Here is a 24,607-nt window from a genome sequence, read left to right as displayed (position 1 = left end):
ATTTCAAGATGCTGTCTTCTTAAAACAATCATATTGTGCCTAGCATAAATCTTTCATATTGAAAATTTTCATTAAACGTTATTAAAGTTCTCACAATGTCAATAAAATAAGAAACTTTCCCTTAGTAAAAATCAATGAACTTCAGAATAAAGCAAGAATTAATTTAATCTCCACCCCCATATTCATAAAGCTGAGAAAAAATAACAAATATTCAATGACCTGCTCTTAATTTGGTTGGCAATTGCCTAACCTTAACAACATCTCCTAATTTTTCAGATAATACATCATCAGGCAGAGCACCCTTCTTTACATCACACTATGAAATGTGGATGAAAGCCTCTTTTTGGACAAATCTTTGCATTTCCATATATTTATTTATGCAAGTGTAGTGCTGCCAGTGTACAACATTGTTTAAAAATTCTATCTCCATTTCTACAAATCAGCAAATATTTGCAGTATACTGTGACTTTAGGGATCCTTTTTACACCTCCAAGCTGGTAATTACCAAAAAACTGCTGGGTTCACAGCAGTAGTTTCATCAGTGGATAATAGATAATACTGCCTTTTTAATATTTACAACTGAAATAGTGAACTTAAAATTTTGGCTGTATCTCTAATTCTATTGTGCACAGTGTCCTTTGGACAAGCATGTCTTATCAGTCAATTTCTTGCTTTGTCTATGATTATCCATTTTACCATTTTTTTGACAGAATTTTTGCTATGTGTCATTCCAATTATCTCAGCATCTCTGGCCCTTGAAATTAAATATGATGGTACAAAGAGGTTTCATGAATTTTCATTTGCTGTCACACTGAGCATAAGTTTCTAGGACACTTGAAAATCCTTCTACTTTGATTTAAAATTTTTAATCAACTTTCATGAAATTCTTTGTGTGTTTTAAAATGAGACTTGAAGTCTGATGGTTTCACTACAGAATATGGGTATCTGCAAACATAAGGTACATGGAAAAATTTGACCACAGCCTTAGAAAATGGCAACACAAATTAAAAATAATAATCATATCACATTGTTTTAAGTTTTCTTACAGCTGAAAATGTATTAGGAAGTATATATATCTGAGTTAATTCTATTAAATGCTAATTTTAATCAAATTTTTTATCATAATCTTCAATATTGGTAATTAAAATATCCTATTGTTTAAATTGTATCTCTATAATTTCAACTAAATTTAGCCCTTTAATTCTCTTGTTCAAAGTGCCTACCTACCTTCTAATATTTTTCCTGCTTGATTAATCTATTTCTAAGAGAAATGTATTAAAATTTTCCCTTTAGGTTGTGGAATTATTAATTTTTCCTTGCATTTCTATAGATTTTTGCTGTATATATTTCATGTTAATATATACGTTCATGACTTTTATTCCTTCTTGTGCCATTCCATGAATGGGTAATATATGTTACCCACATATGTATATCAAGAGTTTGCCTTAAATTCGTTTTTTTTCCTGATATTAAACACCACCTCCATGTTTCATGTTAATTTTTATATTGAATTGCATGTATAATTATATCAGTTAGTGGACTAGTAAATGTTTAACAGCCAGTCACCAGGGTAAAACACAGCTACTAGAAGCATTTGCTTATTTCCATGGTATAAACACACCCATCATAGAGACCAAACTTCCCTCTGCCTGGCCAGTGCTCCCAGGATCCAGCTCTATCTATGCCCCTTCATTTCAAGTAAACTTTGAATCAGAATCCTACTGCTGTCTCAGCCCAGTGGGCATAGTTCTGGTCCTCACTTGTGGACCCCCTTAGACATCTGCTCACTTCTGAATCTGCCTTCTCATCAGCCACTTCCGCTTTGGACCTGAAATTCATGAGGCCTGAGGCTGCAATCCCCACTCATGGTTTTGCATCTAGAACATCGATAACAGTGTGTTTAAAATAGAATCATAACTATTTTAGTCCCAGTTTCACCTGAGTTTTTGCTGATATATTTCAGATAGAGGTGTCAGTAATCACTCTTTCAGGAAAATAGAGTGTTTGACAACTAGTGCTTTAATTGGTAACTGATGTCCAGTTTATGAAATACTTTGGAGACACTGAGCAAGTACTTGCAGGTTAGGGGTGTGGATCAGGAGAGAACAGCCAGCCATGTGTGAGCCCTGCCCTCCCCCACATTATAAGGAGTTTGTGTGTTCAACGGGGGGGTGGGTATTCTACTTTGATCTTATGTTTGGAAACCAATGAGTGACCACCAGAGAATGCACATGCATCCCAGGAACATGGCACTGCCCAGAGTCTGCGCCCTAACAACTTTCTCCAGAAAATAAAGGTGTGAGGTGATGACGGGCTTGCAGCCCTGATGATGGAGCAAAGCAGATGTAGCTGGTTAGTAATCGGCTTGTGCTGCCAGAAATTTTTAGGCCCAAGTATGCACCAATGTCTCCCATGGTCCAGAAATGGACCATGTATGTGGGATAGCTGACAGGAGGTGTCCTTAGACTCTGATTCAGAGGGCCCAGGAAGGGGCTGGAGACATCTGCAGATGATGTGGGGTGTGCCCCCAGAGGGTTGATAGCTAAGTAAGAAGTCATTAGTGCCCAGCAGGTAGAGAGGTATCTTTATTGAATACAAATGTGATGTAGGAGATGGAAGATTCTCTAAAGAACATACACACACACAATATGACAAGAGTCACCTTTGATATCAGCCAAGCACAGAAAGCACTAGAGCTTTCCATGGCATTAGTCACGAAGGGGTTTGCCTGCTCCTCTTTCTTCGCTTCCCTCCCTTCCTTGATCTCAACCCTACTTTGCATGGATCCAGTGCAGCACTGGTTAGAAAGAGGTGAGGAGGCAGTGAATTCCACCATTCTGTCTTCTAGATCACTTATCCGTTCTTCTGCCTCAGTTATTCTCCTATTGATTCCTTCTAGTGTATTTTTCATTTCAGTTATTGTATTTTTCATTTCTGTTTGTTTGTTCTTTAGTTCTTCTAGGTCCTTGTTAAACATTTCTTGCATCTTCTCGATCCTTGCCTTCTCACTTATATGTGGAATCTAAAACAAACAAACAAAAAAGATACAAGTGAACTTATTTACAAAACAGAAACAGACTCACAGACTTAGAGAATAAACTTATGGTTACCAGAGGGGAAGTGTGGGGGGAGGGATAGATTAAGAGTTTGGGATTGACATGTACACACTGCTATATTTAAAATAGATAACCATCAAGGACCTACTGTAAAAATAAATAAATAATAAATAACTATGAGGGATGTAATGTACATGATAAATATAATTAACACTGCTATATGTTGCATATAAAAATTGTGTAGAGAGTAAATCCTGAGTTCTTATAATGAGGAACAAATATTTCTTTTCTAATTTCTTTAATTTTGTATCTATATAAGATAATGGATGGATAATGGATACTAAACTTATTGTGGTAATCATTTCATAATATATGTTAAGTCAAATTTTTGTGCTGTACACCTTAAACCTATACAGTGCTATATGTCAATTATATCTCAATAAAACTAGGGGAAAAAAAGAAAGATGAGGAGGCATGGAAGCAACAGGAGGGATGAAGGAAGAAGCCACCTTCCTTGTTTTCTCTGCAGCCAATGGCCCACACTGGGGAAGGGAGAGACTTATCTAACTTAGGTTCATTTATGACATGGGGCTGGACATATTAATTACAGAGATAAGACCATTTTGTGACTACATAACATTGGAGGATTTTTCATTATCTGTGTGTAACCAGAGGAAAAATAGAACCTGCTCCAAATCTAGCTCAATGTTATGGGAAGAAATAGCCTTGAAAATGGGCATGTACAGAAGTAAGTGTGGGGTGGAGGGGTTATTGAGTTGCTTTCTGATTTCATTACAAAAGTCCTAATTTTTCAATGGAAGTTTTAATGTGAAGTTAATCCTCTGTGTGTCTTTCTCATTTTTTCTTTTTTCTATATTTTCTTTTTTTTTTCTTTTTTCTATATTTTCTATGATAGCTCTGCATTTGCAGTAGAGGCGTGTTCAGCACGGAATCATTGTAACGCATTGGCCATGAATTCCACCAAATTTATCTTAGAAAGAGAATACAGCCTCAGCATATCAGCCTATCTTCTGTCTTTGGAGGGAGTGGATATTTAACAGAAAGTTAAAAATTGATAAATCAAGAAATGTTGTAAATAAACTTTAAGCTGGCCATCCTGAAAGCTAACTGTTAGTGATAGCTGAAGCATTAGGTTCCGCATGTTTGGAAATATTACTGTATCTGTACCCTCTCCATTTCTTCAAATTACTGCAACCCTAAATGGTGGTTTTATTGTTGTTTACAGAGAAGTGATTATACTAGAAGTATGAAAATATGTTATTGTAACAAAGTATAAAATAAGTAACAGATGGATATCTATTATAGAACAGGTGTGTCTTTCTTTAAATGTGCTTATAGTAAAAGAAATAAAAAGAAGTTTTAAAAATACATGAGCAAAATATCTCTAAGAAGAATGTTTTTAAAATATTTACCCATTAAACATCAAATGGTCTGTTTTGTTTTACTTCTTAAGAGCATTAAACTTATGATTTTTTTATATCTCCAGATCACATTCCCTAGTTGAATATATTTCTTGCTATAAGTAACCCTACCAATCATTTTGTTCCACCTGTTTATTTTACAGATTAATAAACAGATGTCCAGAAAAGATAATGCCTTGCCCACAGTTTCCAACTAATAATGGAGAGAGGTAAGTTTTGGCTTTCTCACATTTTTCTACACTAGATATGTTGACTGTACTCTACATTTAAGTGATGCATTAATTTTATGAGTTGCAGATGACTGGCACCACAATAATGCCATTTTTCAGATAATGCTCCCTTCTTTGTAAAATTTGGCATCTTTCCCCACCCAGACCTTTCAATATTACTGAGCTGTAACAAAGAGTGATGACACCTGCACTCATAAAATAAAGCATCACATGAACAGTGTTGATCTTATTCTCTCACAGGTTTGAAATAGTTGTATATGTGGTTCAAGGAGAATGGAGAGAGCTCAAAACTGACAATGAGGGACTTGAGAGAGTCCTCACAGGAAAATTCAAAGAGTGTCTGAGGGCTTTGCAAAGCCCATCTCAATATGGTAACAGTAATTTTTGTCATGAGATTAATTTCTACGGTGAAAGGATTTTGCTCAGCTGTGCTGCAACCTCCTACAGGGGGGCAAATGTTGCATAGAGGTAAGAAGGCCAAGCAGCTGAGATCGCATAAGGGTGAGTTTGTAGTAGATTACAAACTGATTACACTCCTCCTGACTCCACACCCTTTGCAATTGAACCCAGCACCCTCTCCCATTAAGATATGGAGTCCATTCCTCTTCCCTTTGAGTCTGGGCTGTCCTTGTGACTTGCTTTGCTCAACAGATGTGGCTGAAGTGGCGATGTGTAGGTTTCACGTCTAGGTGTCAAGGAGACTGGCATGTTTTCTCTCTTCCTCTCTCAGGATCCCTGATTATGTCGTGAGACCAGCCCCAAGCCAGCCCCATAGGGAATGAAGAACCATGAAACAGTCCCAAGTCAGAGCAGCTGTTTCAGTGATGTGTAGAGAGCATAGCCAAGGTCAGGAAAGCCACATGTCTAACTTGTGATTGAGTAGAGATAGATGCATGGCAGGTCCCACTTGGGATGAGACGAAATTACTAACTTGAACAACTGTGAATAAATAAATGGTTGTTGTTTCAACAACACAAAGTTTTGAGTTGTTTTTTACACAGCAGTAGCTACATGATACAGGGTTCTTGTAGTACTTATCAGGGAAACCAGTTTTTTGGAAGAAAGGAAAGTAAGGTTAGAATAAGGATGATACACTTAGTGAATGAATATATACCAATGTTGTTAGAAGGAAAGTGAGATAAGGCATTGAATACAGGAAAGGTTAAAACCAGGGTTTCAGGGGGTAGAGGAGTAGAATAGACCTGTGCTGATAAACCATTGTTTGTAATCCATTGCTATATCACTCTTTAAGTCTGTACAAACTTAATTCAAATTTTCAGAAAAACACATTTTCTACTGGTGAACCAATCAGTTGGCTCCTCAGTTGGCTCCTCTTAGGTCAAGAGAGTCTGCTCTGGTCCAACTACACTCAGCTATGGACATAGTATAGAGCAGCACTGCCCAATACATATGTGATTGCATAAATATTATAGTATAGAGTGTGAACATGACTGCAGGTACCACATATATTGTGCTACTTATATATATAACAGGAAGGTGGGCAGTTCAGAAAATGTCCAAGGTATGCCTACTTTAATTACTTAGAGAAAATGAGAATGAGGGGGAAGGATAGCCAGCATGACCGGCTGGCTTGAAGTTTGAAAAAGGAAGGGTTTTGACACAAGGGTAAGAAAATTATGGTCTGCAAAGAGCCATGAAGAATTAGGCCAATCCTGACTGAGAATCATCTGAAGACTTGACATCAGTCCCACTGCAAGGTTTTAGTTCAGGAAAAGAGAGAAGGAGCTGTCCAAGCAGATTAAAGTAAAAGGTGTGTTTATAATTCGGCACCATATTAAAGAAGTTTGGTGTTAAAAGGAAGGGAGAAAGTTCATAGTGACTACATTTTATTGAGCATATTGTCTGAACAATGTTGATTTACACTGAGGTATAAGACAATGAATTCAAACTTATTTAGAAGGCATCTCCCACACTTTATAGTAAGAGGCGTTGTTGCATTACACATACTCTGTGTTCAACTGCTGTTTTCTCAACACTTCTGGTAATAATGCAACAGTAGGGATTTGGGAACTTTGTGCATTAGAACATGACAGACGGCTAAAGCTACAGAAGCAGTTTCACAGTCATTTCCTTCTCATGTGCTCTGTGGAAAGAACATCTGTAGAGAGAAGAGAAATCATAGATGACGGTGCTCCTCCTTCTCTCTTGGTAGCATTCTTTACCGGCCACTTGAAATTTCTGCCTTTGCAACATAATCTAAGGATGTGATATCCTCCATCCACTGTTTTGTTATCTCAAATTATGTAGCAATAAATGTAAAATGTAAAAATATCCATACATTTCAGAACAAAGCTTAGTTTGAAATGCTGCTTAAGCACCTGAAAAGGGCTTCAAATAAAACTTATGAGTGAAGAAAAAGAGATTTGAGGAGTTATCCTTATAATGGTTATTCATGGCCACTAATGAGAGAGAATGTGGAGATAGATGAACCTCCACCAGAAAGATTAGCATCTTTTCCAATTAGGGAAAGTCAAAGTCAGTATTTCAGGCAGAATGAATACTCAAAAATAAATGGGAAACATTTTCTTTGGGGCAAAGAGACTAGCATATCAAATAATATTGACGTTATAAAGAAAAAGTGCCTGTGGAACTTGTGGTCTTTACCTTTTTAGTAAAGTTATCTATTTTGTTCCTTGATTGGAAATAAGAAGTATTCTTTTCCTGGGTTTTATTCATATATTCCTGTTTTGTGTTTTCACTGCCTCCCTGCTGTCTTCCTCAGAATCCCTTGGCCATGTAGAAATAAGAAAGATAACAGGAGATGATTTAGTTGCTGGAAAAATTCACCTACTTTCTTTGGAAAAGGAAATCAATAGAATTGTATTTCTAAGAACGAGTCCTATTCATAGCTGCCTTAGAAGGAGGCAGTATTGTTCTGATAAGGAAATTTCCAGCATATAGGACAGCGATATTTGGGACCAGGTGAGAGGATGGGGGGGATAAAATGCAAGAGAAGGGCAAAATCCTCAAAAGTGTGGAGGATCCATATATGCGTGCCAGAGGGGCTGGGCATGGGTGGGCAGGTCTTCCAGGACAGGGTGACTAAAAAGAGTTTGAGTTTGAGCATCTCTCCTTCAGTGTCTCCAGGCTGGGCAGTCTTTGCAGGGTGCCCGTCATCTGCAATTTCTTATTTCTTCCTTACGTAATATTTTTTTTCATTATCGAAGAAAATAGAGAAATAGGAGTTAATTGAGAGAATACCCAACTAGAAGCAAGTATGGAAACTAGTGGCAATAACAAATAGTGCTGGCAATTACACTTACATAAGTATTTAATTTGAGCCAGACCATGGACTGCTCTAAGATACACACACACACACACACACACACACACACACACACACACAAACACACACCCCTTATTCAATCCTCATCATACCTATTTAAGTTTATTATGTTTGAAATTTAATTTAACTTTTTAAAATTTTTCAACGGAGGTATAATTGACATGTAACATTAAATTAGTTTCAGATGTACAGCATAATGATTCCATATTGGTATACATTGTTAAACAATCACCATAATAACATCTCTCACCTGATATAGTTTAAATCTTTTTTCTTATTTTGATAATAACTTTGAAGATCTACTCTCTTAGCAACTTTCAAGTATGCAATACAGTATGTTTAACATAGTCCCATGTTGTGACATTACAACCCCATGACTTATTTATTTTATAACTAGAAATTTGTACCTTTTGACTTCCTTCACCCATTTCTTTCAACCCTTACTCCTGCCTTTGGCAACCACCAATCTGATCTCTGTATCTATGATCTTCATGTTTTTGTTTTTGCTTTTATTTTATTTTTTTTAGATTCCAGGTATAAATGAGAGTATACAATATTTGTCTTTCTCTGTCGGACTTATTTCACTTAGCATAATGCCACTTAGAATAATGCCATCCATGCTTTTGAAAATGGCAAGATTTCATTCCTCTTACATATATATATCACATCATCTTTATTCATTTATTCATCAGTAGACACTTAGGTTCATTCCATATCTTGGTAACTCTCATAATAACTTATGGAGAGATTATACTACCTGATATTTTCCCTATTTTGCATATGAGGGAACTGAGGAAGAGAAAGTTTAAGGTTCCTAAAGTTATACTGCTAATAAACAGGTAGCTGGGACTTGAGAGGCACGCTATGCTTCTAATACATGCAATGCTACTGCATACAGTTCAACATGTTTCTATTAATGACCCTTTGCATTCTTGCATAAAGGCTAAAAGGGGAAAACAAAACTCAAAGTAAAATATAGATGCTGACAATAAGAGATTATAATTTAATTTAGTGGAAGAGATAACTGTATAAATCATATCAGTTATATGATTTCATGATCAGTTATACAGATAACTGTATAAATCATATCATACCATCAGAAATGGTATGGATATATATACACAGAAGTACATCAGAAGTACATATATATGGATATATATATACACAGAAGTACATCAGAATTAATGGCAATGTGGTTTAGCATATGGGATCCAGAGGTGATGCTTAAGCACTGGAATCTGTGTTCTGCCATTTACCATGCACATGATGTTCTGAGACTCAATGTCCTTATTTGTAAAAATAAGGTTAGTATTAAAAACCGCACAAGGCACATTGTGAATGAGCACACTTAGAACAGTGCCTGGCACAGAGTAAGCACTCAATAAATAGTCCTGCAGCTGGTCTTATTACATGTAAAACCAGAGACAATTAAAAATGCATGTTGCATAATTAGGATCTCCACAGGCTGAGAGCAATAGCAAAGACAGGAAAAAGATGATAAAGTTAAAAGAAGTGCAACAAAATCATCGGCAAGTAGGATTGTGTGGAAACAAGACTGCAGAAATACATTAATGCATAGAGATATTGAGACATACGCTGTGAAATGTATTGGGGTTCTGTTGTACTTTTACACTTAGAAAATAAAACTGATTAAAATCAAATGTGATTTTCAAATGAATGCAGGCACAGTCCCACAGTCAAATATAAGGCTGCAAAGGGAGGGATTATGTAACTTGAAGGCTGCTGCTATAGGTCTGCTGTAAGGGCTGAGTTAGGGCTCTAGAAAGAGGCCTAAGAAGAATTATATTTAAGAAAACTGTGAGGTACAGCATCTGTAGGACATGGTGCCCAGAGAGTAGACAAGAAGAAAGAGGAAGGAGAGCTAAACATGATTCCAGACTTACTGCCCTGGGGACCTTGAGAGGCTAGTGTCCAGATTGGAGATTAAGACAACACAGGTTATCACATGATGGATAAAGAGAGGAGAATACAGAGTGGTCATCTGAGGAACTGTGACAGACTCTGTGGAGAAATTCAAAGAGTTGTTTACCCTCTAAGAGGTCGTATAGTATTTGACATAAAGTTCCCCTGAAATAATGACTGTTCTGCTCATCATGGACTTCTGATTATTCTTAGGATAAGCCCTGAATCCTTAAACATGAAGAGGCAAGTCAGGCTCTGTCTCCTCACTGAACTCTTCCCATTCTCCTTTGACCATTTCTATCCAGGCCATAAACTGTTTTACTTAAAAATTCTAATTCTGTGCTTCTTTCCACCTCAAGACTTTTCTCATATACCTCCACCCCATCCTCTTAATAAGATTTCCCTTAAGTTCTTGCTTCATTAATATGTTTTCAAAGAAAGAAAATGTCCCTTGAACTTCTTCATTTGGTCAGTTCTCCCTGTTAAATGTTCTCTTAACAGCTTATAGCAGTTTTAACAGGTTAATTGCTACTCTGTCTTTTCCTGCCATTCTTTTCTGTTTCCCCTTAATAACCATGCATGTGTGTGTGTATATATATATATATATATATATATATATGGAGAGAGAGATACACACACATGTATATGTGGTTGAGAGCATAGTAAAGGCTTAAAAATAATATATATTTTCTTCAAAAAAATGAATGAATAACTAAATGATTTAGTTAAGTGTCTGTCTGGTTATATTATTTATAATTTTGTTTTCCAGGCATTTAGAGGAATAAGTGTAAAATAAATAGCAAGTTGATTTGGATGTAAAATAAACTTCTATAGTTCAAAGTTAACCATTTTATTATCTCACCAGAGAGTTTCCTTGGTAACTACATATTTCCGACATTCAAATGGACCTCTATTTGAATTTTCTCCAAGATGTTAGGCTGTTTTTCTCATCAGGATAGGTGTTCATTACAATCACAGTGTGTTTGGAGCAGCGTGGGGAGGAGAGTGACGTTTTTTTCTGGGATAACAGCTGTGGAAATGAACAGATGCAGTTGATTAGCTGTGCGGTGTTGCTGATTCTAAGTAATTGTTATGAGTATTGAAATGTGGCTGAAATGATACGCTTGGCAATGTCAATTTCTGTAGCATCTTATTCCTATTCATCACATTTGTAATTCTTGTGTTTATTCAGTTCATGGGAATTTTCCTTTTATGACTACTTAGACTTCATTAGTCATCTCTTCTGTTAACGTACCAAGCCGTGGGTGTGTTTGTTAGTAAATGATCATGAAGGAGAAATATGAAAGGAAATAGTCCTCTCAAACTGAAGAGCCAAAAACAAGAGGTCTGAGGCATTCTTTCTCTACGGGGTCTGATACTGAAATGATGTTGACTTATAGAACAAGCGTGTGTAAATTAAGGAATACTCAATCCTCAATCACTTACTGGGGATTGGGGCTTAGTAACTTAGTTGGACATTGTGGCAAATGGAAGCAGGTATTAGGATAAATGCCTATGTGAGCCAGAGAGCTTGGATTGTTAAATTTATTGTGGCCTGTATTGAAAACATTGACCAACCAATGTGCTCATTCCTATCCCTTCAAAACAATGCATCCTGAGGTGTGGGACAAAGTATCAACAATGCCAACTTTGTAGGGAAAGAGAATTGCAATTTTAACCTCAATACGAGGGATAATGACAATCTACTGCCTTTGGAATTTATTGATGTAAATATGGATGTATCTGATGTCAGGGATCCACTGCTAGACCTACTACAAAACGCAGGAGAGGAAGCTATGGGAATATATGATCTACACTTTATATAGTTCCTCAGCCACCCCTCCTCCAGCATTTTAAAATCTACTAAGTACTAGAGATTCTTAGGTCAGGGTAAAGGTAAAATGAAGAGACTTGATGGGCTCTGGATTATAGAAATTTATAGTTACTTAATTGAGTGACAGAATTTAGCACAGTTAATGAATTGATGTTTGGTTCTTGGATTCATAATTGTGTTTCTGTTTTTGTGTGTCTGTCCCCCAGTCTTTTGCTTCCTATGGTGTGTTTTCTGTTGCTGTTCTATAGAATTTTTAAATGTATATTCATGAAAATTATCAATATTATCACTATTATCAATTACCTACATTAAGGAGAATATTAATGATAATTATCTCCATGTGTAGATTATAGTAGTTCTTTTAAAATTCTATGAGGGAATAAAATTAACCTATCTTGTACCTTGTGTATGTACATGTGTAAAATATTTTTGAAATATACAGAATTAAGCAAAGTGAAAATTTGCTCTTGATAATGTCAATATAATGAGGAAAAAAAATGGTTGGGTGCTTAAAATGGGAAGTGAGTTAATTGAAAAGCCTGCAAACATCAACCTGAAACTTAAGTCTGAGAAGCTTTTTTCAGTAGAGTATTATTATAATATTGTATATTATGTATATTTATTATTATAGTAAAGTATTATTGTACTCTGGGATAATTATGCCACATGATCCCTGTGATATTGAAATAATATTTACTGATTGTAAGCTCTCAATATGGATTGAGTGTCAAAAAATTCTGAATCTCATCCTGTGGTACCATAGATATTATTATAGCAACTTTAACATATTTGACTAGAGTACATGTTAGACTAAAAGGGACCTATATGTATATGTGTTCACCAAATTTTTCTACTGCTTTATGTATCAATGATTTAGAACAACACAGAAAAATCATGGGAATATAATTCAAGTTGTAGAAAAGACTGTTTCAAAGCATAAGCCAAAAAGATTAAGAAAAGAAGAGCAAAAGTGCAGTTTACCAGAAGAAAATTCAGATTCTACCTCAGTGATCTAATTACATTCCACAAATCATAAGCCAACTTTGTGTATCTGTGAGTAATCTCCGTCTAGGTCTCCATAGAGAACGGTTAAGGAGAGGCTGTCGTCAAGTAGTTGCCGTCAACAGTGATATCACAATATCCATTATAAGCTATTCATGTATATAATAAATTATAATATGACACCAATTTCGAGGAAGTGTTAATTTATGACACCAGGATGAAAAATTATTGCTTTGATTTTTTATTTAGATGTAACCCTATACACAAAAATATTTTAGATCTGCTCACAAATGGAGGAATTGAACCATGCCCTGAGCCATGGGTGTATCACGGATGTACAGACATGGCGAATCAGCTATGGCCATGCTGCCACATAACCAACAATAAACACCCTGCTCTTAATCCCTCCTTCCAAAGCCTTGCTTTTAGCAGTAACTCCCTCTCTTATCCACAATTCTGAATTGTTTTAAAAAAGACGATATGAAGGTTTGTAAACAGCTTATCTGGAAGTTTAACCTTATTTACAATGAGATGAAGCTATTCATAATATTTATCTTACTTAGTGTGAAGATTCATACCCCTCTCTGCAGAAATATCAATGTCTGATTAAAGCCCTCCTTCCACCAATCCCCAATAGAGGTTTATTATATGTATGATAGTTGAAATATGATTTTTAAATAGATCTGTCCCAAATGTTTCTTATAAACTATCGCACACATGTATTTCTACTCTTTCAGTGATGTTCAAGCACACACACACACACACACACACACACACACACACACACACACACACTAACTTCCTTCAGATCCTAGATTGCCTTTGAAGTTCCTGTGAGAGCCACACTGTGTCTGTTTAACTGTGTTGGGGAAGAGAGGACATTTGTATCATTTTCTGCTACTCTGGTTAGGACTGACCCTGGGTTCTGAGCTGAATGTGATGGAGAGGAAGGAGAAGGGGCACAGTAGCCAGGTAAACACAGGTGCTGTTCACAGCTCTAGCCCTTTGCCACCTATGTGGCCTCCACTCATTTTAGTTTTATTCATGTTCGATCCCTCATTTTTAAAATACAGTTAATAATACTTAACCTATGAGTTATTTTAAATAAATAATAGAGACATAATGTATATAAAGGCAATGAGACACAGTAAATACTTCATAAGTGGCAATTATTAAAATATAGGATTTTTTGCCTTATTTAGTGAAGAAGCAAATTATGTAGTGTTAATACAAAAGTAAAATCCGTTTTTTGTTAAATAATGGAGTGAATATGTCATGAAAAGTTTTCTGGACTTCAGTAATCGATAGAGGGGATTTCTAGAAATATACTGTTTACTGAAAATGTGTACAATAAATCATTTTGACCTCCACAATAGAATGACTACATAATAATGTGGAATTAGTCCTCAGAACTCTGACATTTGGATATAAATGTCATATGGTAGGAACAATCGGATATACACACATAAGGCAAGATTGGAAACAATTTTCTATCTAAAACATGAGTACTACAGTCTATCAAGAAGTGGCAAGACCATAATTCTCCCTTAATTTTGAATAAATTAAAAGCACATTTGCATATAAATATAATGATGATGGAAAACACTTTAGTATAACTTTCTAAAATGTATTTTTCAACTTGATGCCAATAAAAAATAACTCTAAAAATATGGGAGTACTCAATTCAGTAAATTCATATTCACTTTGAAAATTAATGTGTGCCTTTATAATATAGATCGGGAATCTCCCATTGGTAATAAGCACAACAGATCATACAATATTAGTATTAAATTACTATAATAATTGTTTATTTAAATCTAATGCTAAATCTTTGGAATCACTTTTTTTACCTAAATATTTCTTTGTGATGTCATTATAACAAGTGGATTTAGTTATTGAAACTAAAATGAGAAAAAAGTAATTATGGAAAGTGAAATTGTTTAAATTTCAAATGTACCACAGATAATTAGTAGTTTAGTATAATTCCATCACATAAGTACTCTGCTTTGTAATTCTAGAGTCAGTAAGGGATTAAATTCTCTCAGTAATGGATTCACTTGAAGAAAAATAAAGCCTCCAGAAGTCAGTTTTAATGTCCTCCCATTTGGGGTAGTAATACTACCCATGAAATTATTATGTCAGCAAGAAAATGGCTTGCTTCATTAGTTACAAATATTGCCAGCAGAACAGGGACCTTAATGAAGGCCAAGGTTAATTATGTAGCAGTGATGTCCACTGTGGAGAGTGCTACCACAGTTTTCACTATAATTCTAGCAGGGAAGAAAAAAAAATATCATTCTGTTCAAATTGAAAAGTTATGCCTATAAATTGTTTCACATTAAGACAGTACAATATTTATATGTATCTACTCATTTAGATAATCCATGAGCTTTCTAAGCATGATTACCTAATACTGATGTGTACTGCTCAGGTACTACTATATGATACACTGCTCAATTGTTTACATTTTAGAAACTCAGGTGTTTTTCTAAAATTAATTTTCTGTTAAGTATTTAACTCATTGTCTCCAAAAGATATTTAATGTACAAGTAAGCGTGCTGTAGGATGATACACCCTGGAATAAAGAGCATCTCTGACACTGCAGGTCCGGGAAGATGGCTGTGGACTGCAGAGACACGTGACCTCAACGGGAAAGCCCACCTGCAGGACCTGAAGAGCCTCAGGTCTCGTCTTGATTTGCTCTGCCTCCACCTGCTCTCTCAGTTCTACAGAAATGTATTTTAGCTCCAAATTTAAACAAAAAAGTGAAAAAATTGTTTCTACAACATATTCAATTTTAAAATGTGTAGCAACTGAACATATATGGTATTTTATTCATACAAATTATTATATTCAGCTTTTCTTTAGTAGAGTCAAACCAGTTATTTTTGTCACATACTGAGCAGAGTGGAGGAACATCTAAGTGTGGCTGAGGCTCCTATGAAGACCCCAAGACACACAAGTCAAGGTTACACAGGTTTAATGTACTGGGGAGGGAGTTTAGGATCTGACTTCCTGGAATAATCACTGTTACTGTGATTTTTATTATTACTATTTTTAAAATATTTTTTAATATTTATTTATTTAATTAATTTAATTTATTTATTTAATTTATTTTTTGTCTGTGCCGGGTCTTAGTTGCAGCACACAGGGTCTTTGTTGAGGCGTGCGGGGTCTTTCGTCGCAGCACGGGCTCTTCGTTGTGGCACGTGGGCTTCTATCTAGTTGTGGCCTGTGGGCTTAGTTGCCCCATGGCATGTGGGATCTTAGTCCCCCTACCAGGGATCAAACCATGTCCCCTGTATTGGAAGGCGGATTCTTTACCACTGGACCACCCAGGAAGTCCCATTATTATTACTATTTTTATTATGAGGTATATTCATATATCACAGAGAGTGATAAATCTTTATTACTATTCTACCACCTAGCTTATCAACCTTAACATTTTGCCTTATTTATTTTTTGATAAATAAAAATATCATTAATAGAGTTAGAGATGCCCTGTGTGTACTGCTCCTTTGCTTCAAAGAAAAGTACTATTGTGGATTTATACATCCTCACATACTACTTAATATTACACATATTAAGTGTATTTTACACATATATTAGTATTACACATAATATTCCTACGTGTGTATAATATGTACTATTATTTTATTATTTTATAAAGATGGTACCATACAGTTCATATTACTCACTAATCATTATATCCTTGAGATTCACACTTGTCAATACAGGTAGTCTAGTTTATTTTAACTGCTATATGCAATTCCATTTTAGGAATATGGCTCAAAATATTTACCCATGGGTGACAATTTTTTTCTAATTTTTCTGTCTTACAAATAATGTTGCCAGGGGTAGACTCATCCATACCCCTTCATGATCATGTGCCATGGTTTTTAGGATACATAACTAGAATTGGAATTATTGGTGATATATACCAGAAATGTGATCTCTATGATATTTCCATCTCTTCTCCCTATTAGTCCAACTTTTAAAATATTACCAGTTGTATTCTACTGTTTATTTTTATGTGCATGCTTGCTGTTAAATTGGGGAAATTTACATCTGCTCAGTAGTCATTTGGGTTCCTGTTATTTTGATTAGACAATTGATGATCTATGCCCAATTTTCTTTCTAGTTGATTTTATTTTTAGGTGCTCATATTTATTCTATTTTCTGAATACATATCTGTTTATTCATTGTGGACAATTGCTTGGCTTTTGTCTGTTTGTGGGGTCTTTGTGAAGCACGGACAAGCAACTTAATATTGTCAGGCATAACAATCTTTCATTTTATTTTGTTTACTTTTTGAATCATGTTTAAGAAGTTATGCCTTAACCTATTCATGAAATGTTGTCTTATATTCTCTTCTAAAACTACATAGTTATTTTCTTTCCCAATTTTTTTAAACATCACTTTAGTTTCTTTTACCATCATAGCCTTTTAGATATAAATTATTGGCTTGGCCAAAAAGTTCGTTTGGGATTTTGGTACCATCATGTGGAAAAACCTGAACAAACTTTTTGGCCAACTCATATGTCTAGGTGACTTCAACAAGCAATTCCTAGGGCTTTTCCAAAAGCTGTTGATTGGAACAAAATTCAGTCTTATGCACAAAAATCTGATGAAACTGTTCATGAATATTATAATTGATTTCATGTTATTATTATTTTTTTAATCTGGTGTTCCGTCAGATGTTGATTCTGCCTGAATAGCTTTTAACTCTCTCTTTATTAATGGGCTAAACCAGGATCTTTTCACTCTAGTAAAAATGATGAGGATGGAAAGGGAAACCATGTAATCTCCAGGCAAACCAATTCTCACACTCCAGATGAGTCACCTCGAAGGAAGATCACCAAAGTTCTTAATTTTCAACTCCAGCAAACAAAGGCTCGTAAACAAAACTAAAAACCTTTTAGTTTCTGCTATTAGTGCAAAGAGCCAGGACATTGGAAAAGAGATTGTTACAAATCTAAGCTGTTCAGGGACCTGCAGCCTTCTAACCAGCTTTTCCAAGTCTTCCCAATTCTCAAAGATGGGGCTCCAAAGAATTATGGTAGCTCTTTCCAATCCTCCCTCTTATTTGGCTTAGAGAAACATTTCTCCAGATGAGGGATGAGTCTTTCCCAGTCCTAATTGACACCAGAGCCACACTCTCAGTGCTCAACCCCACTACTATAAAGCAACCCCTGCGTTAGAGGACTAAAACAGCTCTAGGGTAGTGGGGAATCTCCAGTGAACCTCAAGAGGTTTCTGTCTCTGAACCCATTGCCTTTTGTTTAGACCTTTTGAGAGATACCTACCATTTTCTCCTTAGTTTCTCAGCCCCTATACATTCATTAGGCTGAAACTTCTTAGAGAAATATCATGCTGGGATTTCTTTCTCCCAAAAGGGAGAAATAATTCTAGAATTTGACAATAGTCATCAAAATAGTCCACCAGCTGAATTAAATGATACTACCACATCTTTCATTTGCTCCATTTCTGATGGTACTAGAGCAGATTCTGGAAGCACTAATCATTTGAATCAGCTACCACTCTCCTTATGGGCAAAATCTCCAACTAATGTTGGCAAACTTCACAGTGTATCTCCCATCAAGATTCAAATAGACCCCTCAAATCCTCTCCCCAGAATTAATCAGTACCCTGTAAACAAAGAAGCCCTTCTGGGCAGAAAGCCCCTGATACAAGATTACAAGGCTCAAGGCCTCACTTTCCCTTGTACTAATCCCTCCTATTTTCCTGGAGAGAACACCTAAGAGCTGAGGGTAGAAGTTTTGTTGTTTAACCCAAGTTTGTGTACCCAATGCACAGTGAGGCCAACAAACTAAAACACTGGAGTTTGGTTCAGAGAAAGGTTTATTAGTCAAGGATATGCAAACCTGGAAGATGGGATACCTAGACTCTTTTCAAACCCATCTTGCAGGCTGGCTAGGGAGCAAGGATTTTAAAGACAAAAATGGTAAAGAGGAGGAGGTCTTTGTGATTTCAGCTTCCTGATAAGACATCAGTTGCAGACTTCCTGGCATTGTCTTGTGACTTGATGTGTCATTGGTGCTTGTGCCTGATCTAAGAGTTTCTACAAAGCAACTAGTAAATCATGGTCTTGTGATCCCTTAACTTCTTTCTAGGATAGAGCAAGAGCAATGGTCAAGGCACATTATTCTTTACTTAGAGTCTATACGATGTGTTAAGAATTCAAGACCTTGCTGTTTACTTTAAGACCATTTGAGGCTGCTGTTCCTTTGTTTCTGCATTCCCTCACTTCCCTAATTAGTAACTGTTTGAATCTGCCCTTTTGAAATCAGGGAAGGACTGCAAACAAGAAAGAGGGGACATGGAAAGGCTTTTGTACATGGGAGGTCCCCACAGGGCGCTATTCTCTTTCAGCTTGTCCAGGACCTCTGAGCAATAAACAACTTTTATTTCTCGAAATCCTGTTGTACCTAACCCTCATGTGCTTACTAGCATCCATTCCCACCAGAAATAAACCCTTTACTGTAATTGATTTATGCAGTGCATTCTTTAGTATTCCACTGATGAACTAGCCAATACCTTTCTACCTTCATTTGGAAAAACACAACAATTCATCTTGACACTAACACCTCAGGGTTATACTAAGAGTCCTTTTTTCTCACAAATGCTGAAGGTTGGTCTAGATGATCTTCCTCTTCACAGGAAGAGAGCATCCACTTGCTAAAGCTTTTAGCCTTAAAGGAACATAAGGTCATCAAAGAAAAGTTGCAGTGTGCCCAAACCCAGGTTTGATATTTAGGGTATTTGATATCAGAACAGGGGCTACACTTAGATCCAGATAGACTTCATGCTTTCCTAAGTTTCCACAAGCCCAAAACTAAGCACCAACTGAGAGGTTTTCCAATATCAAAATTGGATTCCAAATTTCTCTCTTGTAGCCAAATTTCTGTATATTTTACTCAACAATAAGAATCCGACCCAATTTTATGGGAAGAACTGGCAACAGAACCTTCAGTGCCTTAAGGGATAACTTGATGAACCTAACTGCCCCTGGACATCCCAATGACTGGATTCCCTTTTTCCTATTTGTATATGAAAAGAAATGAACTGCCCTTGGGGTGCTCACCCAAATCACAAGGACCACCGTTGACCATGGGTATAATAAACAGCAACTGGACCCTGTGGCATGAGGATACCCCCTTGCTTTAAAGCCATTATGGCCACTGCCCTTTTTGTTAAGGTCACCAGGAAATCATTGTGGGGACCCCCTTTAATGATTTTTGTACCTTATGCAGTAGAAGTTCCCCTGAATTGTCATTACTCTCAACATTTCACAGCCAGCTGCCTCACTCCTATGAAATCTTTATGTTAACAACCCCTCCCATAACTCTTTTTTTTTTTTTTTTTTTTTTTTTTTTTTGGTACGCGGGCCTCTCACTGTTATGGCCTCTCCTGTTGCAGAGCACAGGCTCCGGACGCGCAGGCTCAGTGGCCATGGCTCACGGGCCTAGCTGCTCCGCGGCATGTGGGATCTTCCCGGACCGGGGCACAAACCCGTGTCCCCTGCATCGGCAGGCGGACTCTCAACCACTGAGCCACGAGGGAAGCCCGGGACACAATTTTTAATACCTTAGCAACTTGAGTTATTGTAGCTCCAAAGGACGTTATTCACCAGGTTTAATATTCTGCATTGGAAAAATCATACTCATGGTGAATAAAATTTGCAGAGATTTTACAGTTACTTTTGTGAAATTAAATTAAAAAGTAGGTTTTCTATTACGTTTTGTGACATTCAGGCTTTAAAGATCTTATCAAGAATTAAATTAGGCTAACTTTCTCCATTTATCCCCCCCCCTTAGGAAACACCCAAGGAAGTAGTTCTTTCATTTAGTGGTTGGGATAAAAATATTTTAATTCTGGGGTTTAAGGGGTGATAAAACTGACCCTGCATGTTATAGTCCAATCAACTTCATTAATGTTGCAGTTAAATCACACATGAGAATTTTATTGCAGTAGTTGGAACTGATGAAAAATATTTAAAAGGACAGATCTAATATGCTAATAGTAGTTAGGTGATTTCCCAAAGCAATTTTTCTTACTGAAAATTGATCTTGCCTTCACCCATATTTCAGTATATTTATCCAAATCTAAACAACAAGAAAAATGGAATTTATCTATCTACTACAGGCAGTTCTCTGTTTTGTTGGGGTCCCTGCATGAGCTACATTACAATGACCTCTGTTTGCTCTATTATCTGCTTCTGGTCTCAGGACAAGATATTAAGAATTCACAGCTTTAGTGAACAGCAAAATATTACTTGACAGAGAAATCCAGGACATTCTGCTTCATTTACTTTATGTGTACCTAATTTTCTTAGACAAAAGTATTTACATAACACACACACATACATAATACACATTTGTCTCTGGACACATGTCTATGAGCATATACAGCTAACACTTAAGAGTGACTACAATGTGTCCAACACTGTTTTAATCACTTTGCATGTGTTCATTCCTTTAACCTTCAGAAAAGTAGCCACTATGAGAATAAACCCAACCATATATAAATAGTATGTGAATGTATGAGACCATGAACACAGGTCATAGAGATCTTACTCTGGAATGCATGTAAGTCACCTGGAGATCTTATAAAGGTTCAGGATCTAGTGCTCACCTAGGGAGTCATAATCTCCAAGGGGGAGATTATGGGGCTTCAGCAATCATGTCTTTAATGATTTCCCAGGTAATACTACTGCTCACCAAAATTTATGATCCACTATCTTATACAGGCATTGTCTTGTTTATTTTATTTTATTTTCTCGGTAAAGATTCTAAAAAATGACAAAGAGTTTTTATGTTATATTCCGCTCTTAAAAATGTCACATTCTGTGGCTCCATTTTGATCTGACAGTTTGCACTGGTTCTCAGATTTCTTCTGCACACAATAATCACGTTGTAAAGATTTACTACTCAACACAATAGAAAGCTGCTATTATTGATGATATACTCCCAGTACTGAGTAACTCTCTCTTTGACCTTTGTAGATTTGTAATTGCATCCCCTTATAAAGATATCCATTCCCCTTTATGATATTGTTCTGCATTGCATTGTACTTTCAATTTTAGGTCCACATTTCTTTCTTTTACTGTATGGTCACAAAGGCCAGTTCACACACTCCCCAGTCCCAGATGGGACCCTTGCCCTCATCATGTGATCATGTGGCCAGGCTCTTCCTGGTAGTACTTTTTTCATGTCACTCTGAGAACTCGGCTGCTTCATCTGCTGGTCTGTAATTGCTCTGCCCTGCCTAACGTCATGGCCTTCACAGAGACTGGTCTATCTTTTTTCTGAAGAGATACCCAGGTTTACATGTGTACAAGTTTTGTTTTGTATTATTTTTTTCCTGTCAGGCTAGATCTTAGAAAAAAATATGTTTTTGTTACAGAGTGCCCAGTTCCCTTCTCCCAGCTGATCCACACTTCCAGCTGAGTTCTGACACTCTGGATGAAAACATCTGATCTAAGTGATGCTCTGTCTCACACATCCCAAGGATCCCCTAACTTTCTCTTCTCAGCATGACAGAAGGGTGTTTTATTTGCTTTTTTCAGATTTGAGAGAGAAAGAACAGCTTCCAGGCAGATTCATCCCTAGGAAATACAAACAGACGTTTTCCCTATGATCTTCTTAGTTTTATTTTCAAATTTATTTTTACAGACAGCATCATCGAAACTGACTTTAACTGTGAGTGGCACCAAAAGAAGCATTTAGTACATTTTTATTACTAGGTATAGATTTTTAGAAGCAAATTTTGTAAAATATCAAAAATACCAAAATATCAGTTGGATCACAGGTCCAATTCTTCTTTCCCCAGATGCTGTAATGTCAATTGGAGCTGAATGCACATACATCTATTAGCTGTAATATGTGAACCTGGGGAAGCTATCTCAAGGTCATTAAAGGTCATAGTCATCCATAAAAGGAAGCTATATATATCATGTTACTGGAGACAAACCTAAATGGACAGTGAGTTTATTTTATAGCATATCACAAAATGGCAGAACTGGGAGGGACATTTAAGATAATCTATTCCAACACCTTTATTTTAAAGATGAGGAAATGAAAGTCCAGAGAAATTATATTACTTGCTCAAGGTTACAGAACTAGTTAATTACCATTTTTCATAAGTGTGATAAATCTATATTTTGAACTAGCATTAATTTTACCAGAGATAGAATGTATGGAAAAGCAGATTATAATCTACAAAGTAGACAGTATAGGGGGATGTAGAAAAATGAAAATCATTGCTACAGAACATTGCAGATATTTTCAAACTTGTCATTTAATAGTGCAAGATATGTCTTTTTTTTAGAGTTTTTATTTTTATCAAAGTTATGCATAAACATTGGTTGAAGACACAAGTAGTTTTATAAGGCTTATGTCTTTAAAAAGGCCGCGTCTGTTCCTGATTTCCAGTTTCCCTCTCACTAGAGGGATCTGCTTTCTTTACCTTTGCAGCTTCTTTTGGTGTTTCCTTCATGTCTCTAACAAATATGTTTGTTTATATTTCTTGATTTTTTATTTTTTTAATTTTATTGAAGTATAGTTGATTTACAATGTTGTGTTAATTTCTGCTGTACAGCAGAGTGATTCAGATACATATATATATATATATATATATATATATATATATACATTCTTTTTTGTATTCTTTCCATTATGGTTTATCACAGGATATTGAATATAGTTCCCTGTGCTATACAGTAGGTCCTTGTTGTTTATCCATCCTATTTATAATACTTTGCATCTGCTAATCCCAAACTCCCAATCCTTCCTCCCCACCTCACCCTCACAGCTGGCAACCACAAGACTGTTCTCTGTGTCTGTGAGTCTGTTTCATAGATATGTTCGTTAGTGCAGTAATTTTGATTCCACATATAAGTGATATATGTGGTATTCGTCTTTCTCTTTCTGACTTACTTCACTTAGTATAATAATCTCTCGGTCCATCCATGTTGCTGTTAATGGCATTATTTCATCCTTTTTTATGGCTGAGTAATATTCCATTATAAATATATACCACATCTTCTTTATCCATTCATCTGTTGATGGACATTTAGGTTGCTTCCATGTCTTGGCTATTGTAAATAGTGCTGCTATGAACATAGGGGTGCATGTATCTTTTTGAATTATAGTTTTGTCTGGGTATATGCCCAGGGGTGGGATTGCTGGATCATGTGGCAACTCTATTTTTAGTTTTTTTGAGGAACCTCCATACTGTTTTCCATACTGGCCGCACCAATTTACATTCCCACTGACAGTGTAGGAGGGTTCCCTTTTCTCCACACCCTCCCCAGCATTTGTTATTTGTAGATTTTTTTAATTATGGCCATTCTGACTGGTGTGAGGTGACACCCCATTTTAGTTTTGGTTTGCATTTTTCTAATAATTAGTGATGTTGAGCAGCTTTCCATGTGCCTCTTGGCCATCTGTATGTCTTCTTTGGAGGAATGTCTATTTAGGACTTCTGCCCATTTTTTTATTGGGTTATTTGTTTTTTTTCAATATTGAGCTGCATGAGCTGTTTATATATTTTGGAGATTAATCCTTTGCCTTGTTGATTCGTTTGCAAATATTTTCTCTTGTTATGAGGGTTGTCTTTTCGTCTTGTTTATAGTTTCCTTCATTGTGCAAAAGCTTTTAAGTTTCATTAGTTTCTAAGTCAGTGCCTACAGAACATCTGAACGGACAATGAATGTTCCCTCAATGAAGACAGGTCTAGCTTTAGCAGCTGTAGACTTTATGGTCACATACACATGGGGGTTGGGCCAGGCC

Source organism: Aethalodelphis obliquidens, unplaced genomic scaffold (genome assembly GCF_003676395.1).
Source record: "Aethalodelphis obliquidens isolate GAN/ISIS:26980383/991018 unplaced genomic scaffold, ASM367639v1 scaffold27, whole genome shotgun sequence".
Taxonomy (NCBI): Eukaryota; Metazoa; Chordata; class Mammalia; order Artiodactyla; family Delphinidae; genus Aethalodelphis; species Aethalodelphis obliquidens.
Note: the sequence above shows the minus strand (reverse complement) of the source record.